General features: G+C 44.5%; 1 pseudogene across 1 annotated transcript; it reads left to right on the forward strand.

The window, feature by feature from the left end:
- Positions 1 to 3,251: 3,251 nt before the first annotated feature.
- LOC308308755 (tubulin alpha chain-like) lies at positions 3,252 to 5,262 on the forward strand (annotated as a pseudogene). Its single transcript has 4 exons — positions 3,252 to 3,287; positions 3,567 to 3,806; positions 4,237 to 4,385; positions 4,506 to 5,262. The product of its transcript is annotated as a tubulin alpha chain-like (transcript).
- The last annotated feature ends 331 nt before the right edge of the window (positions 5,263 to 5,593 follow it).

Consider the following 5,593-nt stretch of genomic DNA (forward strand, 5'->3'; position numbering starts at 1 on the left):
CAAACCTTCTAAGATTCCTCTGTGAAGAATGGTGTCAAAATGAGACACTTAAGTCTGCTCTTGGTACAACCCATCTTTACCTGAGTGGAGGATTTAAAGAAGAGACAAGGAGTGTGGTGATCAAGGAGGGGGGTGTTGTTGATGTCCCTGCACTAGAGTCAACACAACAGGAGGCCGACACAAGGGTAATTCTACACACCATCTACAGTGTCCAGGCTCACAAAGTTGACAGAGTTGTCATCCATGCTAATGACACAGACATCATCATCATGTGCCTATATCATGCTGCCACCCACCTCCTAGACCTTCCAGAGCTGTGGGTGAGAACAGAGCAGGATGCATATCTTCCTATCCATCACATGGTCTCAGCCCTTGGACTCGCACAGTGTCGTGCCCTGCCCTTTATTCACAGCCTGAGTGGCAGAGATACCACCAGCTATCCCTTTTTCACTGGAAAGAAGGCATGGTTCAAGACCAGCATGGGTCTAGATCTCCCTGCACTTCAGGAGTTGGGTGAAAATTCCTCTTATTCCCTCTCAGAGGATGTCAAGAATCAGGCTAGAGACCTCACAATAGCTGTATATGCATCAAAAGCTGACCATTCGGAGGACTTTGACCTGGCAAAGCTGAGAGTGTACAAGTTCCTAAATAACCGATCAACCCTGTTGAAGCTGCTGCCACCTACAGAAAATGCCTTTGGCCTGCACCTGAAAAGAGCTGCACTAGCAGCCATAATACATAAAACTGCACACATCGCGAAGCCAGACATCCCTTGCTTCACTGAATATGGATGGTCTCTCAGTGATGGGAAGGCAGTCCCCTGTCCATCTACAGAGCCAGCCTGGCCTATATCAATGGACAAGGCAATATCATGTAGCTGTATCAAAGGATGCCAGAAAAACTGTTCATGTGCGAAGAAGGGAATTGCATGCTACTTGGGGTGTCGTTGCCAAGGACTGGAGACAAGATGTAGCAGGATAGGTACACATGACAGTGATAGTGACTAGCAATTATTTGCATTATAATGCAGCCTGTTTAATCATGTGTTCATTATAATTTCCCTGAAGCTGAAGTTGTTGGAAAGCATGTGCATGTCTATGTGTGAAAGACCCAAAAAGGCAGTTGCATTCATTTCATTGAGATAATCTCTCTCTTTTTTTCTTTTTTTTTTAAATTAAATAATAATTTCTAAGATACATTGTTTTGGTCTCTGATTTTATCTGAAGTCATTGCTACAACTACATACAGTAGAATCGGACAGGAAATATAATATCTCGTTTACAGCCATTTTGACAACATGCAAACTCAAGAATAATACAGGTATAAGTCCCTTCTGTGCCATAAATCTTAGCAAATGGATTCATATTGCTTGTATTTGCAAAAGCAGTCAACAATCATGGTAGAAATTATGTTAAAGCTCTATTTTGGGAGTCCACCATCTTGCAAATATGCACAATAAAGGTCCAGACACACCCAATAATAAAATTTGCTATTCCATTGAGTCTCCCATGGTCAGACACCATGAAATAGACACCAAGTTTGCGTTTCTAGCTCATCTGGTTCAGAAGTTAGAGGCAAAACCTATTTTCTGGGTCCTTACATTATGGCGGCCATATTGTGGCGGCCATATTGGATTTCATGGAAACTTGCAATACAAAAAATGTTCATATGTATACCATTGATCAACCTGTGAAGTTTCGTGGAAATATCCCTCAGTTTAAAATTTTGCCCTATTCACACCCCCATTAAAACTAAAGGCAGCCATATTGGACTTTGTTGTACAAATTGACCGGGTTGTCCATATAGGTTGTGATCCTACTGGGTCATAGATAATATTTCTGGTGGACAACTTTGTATGTCGGGGCAAATGCAGGTTTCCTAAAAAAAGGCTGGTTTGCCCCCTGGGTAGAGGGCCACATGGCATATAGCCTACAGTCAAAAATTGCAAAATAGCTGAACTTTTTTTTGCCATTTTTGAATTTGAAGCCTGAAAAGTAAAGATTTTAAATTTGGAAGCCTGAAAAGTAAAGATTTTAAATTTCAAATGCGTTATGTTTACTTAAAAAGTAATTAAAGGGCCACTTCACCTCTGGGACAACCCCATCTTATTTTATTGTTGTTTGGGACACGATCAACACAATCCTGAGTTATGTTTTTGTGTTCAATCTGTGTTTTTAGATATATTATTTCAGCATGATGACTAGTGATGCATTTTGCATCGTCAGTGATGCATTTTGCATTATCAGTGATGCATTTTGCATCATATGATGCAAAACGCATCACTAGTACATGCGTCGGCAGGTTAGCCTACTGAGGTAAGGTTACTGAGGTTAGGTTTAGGGTTAGGGTTAGGGTTAGTAGCCCGGTGGTCGGTGGATTTAGCGACCCGGTCCGTGGATTTAGCGTCCCGGTTGGTGCATTTAGCGTCCCGGTCGTTCGATCCCCCCCCCCCCCAATAAATGTGACAATAGATTCTGAATGTTATTACCAGTAACACTCCATAATCGGGAGATAAGCGACCAGCTGACATCAGTATGACATCACACCGTACACAAATGACCCTTATATAAGACCGGCATTATCTACCGACAGATTAGTAACAAGATGTCAAAATCGTTGAAGGTTGAATCTCCAGATATGGAGATAACCAACACATCCCTCCATATATGGAGATAACCGACGAATCTCACTAAGTCTGACCTCACAAGCCCCATATTTGGACACGAACAACATATAACTCCATATAGAGACATAGCTGCTGACATCAGTATGACATCACACTGCTGACATCAGTATGACATCACACCGTACACAAATGACCCTTATATAAGACCGGCATTATCTACCGACAGATTAGATGCAAGCAGGATCTCGACTCTGACACAACTCATCGGCTCATAAGCTGGTTCTCCCTCCATATATGGAGATAACCGACGAATCTCACTAAGTCTGACCTCACAAGCCCCATATTTGGACACGAACAACATATAACTCCATATATAGAGACATAGCTGCTGACATCAGTATGACATCACACTGCTGACATCAGTATGACATCACACCGTACACAAATGACCCTGACGGCACACACCAAGCAGTGTGATGTCATACTGATGCGGAGATATGAGCAGGGCAAAGGTGTGACGTGTGACCGACGGACGGACGGACGGCCGGTGGAGGTTTTGATACTAAACTGCGACCTGACGGTCGCAACTAAACTGCGACCTGACGGTCGCAATTAGAAAGTCTAGATGTCCCCGAAAGTGCAGATAAATGTGCTGGTTGAGGTTGGGCCTTAAAGGAGTAGTTCATCCCCAAAATGACTTTTTTCCCCCTATCGATTACTCACCCCATGGAGGGGTGTGTGTGCGTGTGCGTGTGTGTCTTCTCCTCAAATTATTGTCTTAGGAATGCGACAAAAACTAAAATGTTATTGCAACAAAGTCTCCATGGGGTGAGTAATCGATTGGGGGTGAACCACTCCTTTAAGCTCTGCAACATTTGTCATTATCTTCAGAATTAACATTACCCCCTCTCTCTCTCTCTCTCTCTCTCTCTCTATGCAGCGTGAGTGTCTGTCCATTCACGTTGGCCAGGCTGGAGTCCAGATTGGAAACACGTGCTGGGAGCTGTACTGTCTGGAGCACGGCATCCAGCCTGACGGAACCATGCCCACTTGCCCAGTGATAAGACCGTTGTCGGCGGCGACTCCTTCAGCACATTCTTCAGCACATTCTTCAGCGAGACGGGAGCGGGAAAGCATGTCCCCAGAGCTGTCTTTGTTGACCTGGAGCCCACGGTCATTGGTCAGTTATAAACTATTTACCGATCCAAAGGAATACTTCACCCAAAAATATTACTTTTTCTATCAATTACTCACCCCATGAAGCGAAATTGTTTGCCGCATTACCGAACTGAAAATCCAGTGTTTGATTTTAATGGGAGATGAATCTTAACGAGAGCAAAACCATATTTAAAACATTCTCTTTGAACCTGGCTCATAGGCCTCTCAGTGATTACACTTGAGTGTTGTGGAGTTATTATATCTTTGTATATAGTTTTGCATTGGTCTCTTCCTGCCCTCACCGTGAATATGTAATTATTGGCACAGGAATGCAACAAAAGAAAATAATGATCCCTTTATTATTTTTGCGGTGAGGTATTGCTTTAATAAAAACGTAGAAAAATACAGGACAAATGATTGTCAACCACTTAGTTTAAACCCTCTATTCACAGATGAGATTCGTACCGGAACGTACCGGCAGCTATTCCACCCGGATCAAATGATCACAGGGAAGGAGGATGCGGCCAACAACTATGCCCGCGGACACTACACCATCGGCAAGGAGGTCATTGACCTGGTTATGGAGAGAATTCCCAAGCTGGTGAGGGCCTCGATGAGTTGACTTTTTTTATTTTTTTATTAGTGAACTGCTTAACTTCTGCTTTAACTGATTAAAGACAACTTTAACTGATTAAAGACAACTATTTTTTATGTTTTTCAGGCTGACCAGTGCACTGGCCTCCAGGGCTTTCTCATCTTCCACAGCTTCGGCGGTGGCACCGGCTCTGGTTTCGCTTCCTTGCTGATGGAGAGGCTCTCTGTCGTCTATGGGAAGAAGTCCAAACTTGAGTTTGCGGTCTACCCGCCCCCCCAGGTGTCCACGGCTGTAGTGGAGCCCTACAACTCCATCCTGACCACCCACACCACCCTGGAACACTCGGACTGTGCCTTCTTGGTGGACAACGAGGCCATCTTTGACATCTGCCGCAAGAACCTGGACGTAGAGAGGCCGTCCTACATCAACCTCAACAGGCTCGTCAGTCAATTTGTGTCTTCGATCACCGCCTCCCTTCGCTTTGACGGAGCCCTGAATGTCGACCTGACAGAGTTCCAGACCAACTTGGTGCCGTACCCTCGTGTCCACTTCCCTCTGACCAGCTACGCCCCGGTCATCTCTGCCGAGAAGGCCTACCACGAGCAGCTCACGGTCCCAGATCACCAACGAGTGCTTCGAGCCGACCAATCAGATGGTGAAGTGTGATCCCCGTCATGGAAAATACATGGCCTGGGCACGCCTTGACCATAAGTTTGACCTGATGTATGCCAAAAGGGCCTTCGTCCACTGGTATGTCGGCGAGGGGATGGAGGAGGGCGAGTTCTCTGAGGCTAGGGAGGACATGGCTGCCCTAGAGAAGGATTACGAAGAGGTGGGCGCTGACAGTGCTGGGGCAGAGGACGATGAGGAGGAGGATTACTAGGCCACGTGTCTTCTGGTTTGCCGTAGGCTGGAAGTGATGGTCCTTGCTGCTGTTTTCTTCCATTCCTGTAATTTGTAACTTACTGTAATACATTTGTCTTTATGCTTAATTTGCTTAGTCTTTTATTTTTTTCTTCAGTTCAGCTGGTACTCGTCTCAAATATGTATCAGTGAAATCTGGTTATAGTATGTTTAAAAACCTGTGTTGGATATTGTACAATATTAGCAGAATGTACATTCTGCTAATGAGTAGTTAATGAAAAGTGAAATGCAAAACGTTTGCATAGTTGATGTAGGCTACAGCTGTGACTGACATGTGTGATCTTTTTGGG

This window comes from Nannobrachium achirus, assembly GCF_963921795.1.
Source record: "Nannobrachium achirus genome assembly, chromosome: 23".
NCBI lineage: Eukaryota > Metazoa > Chordata > Actinopteri > Myctophiformes > Myctophidae > Nannobrachium > Nannobrachium achirus.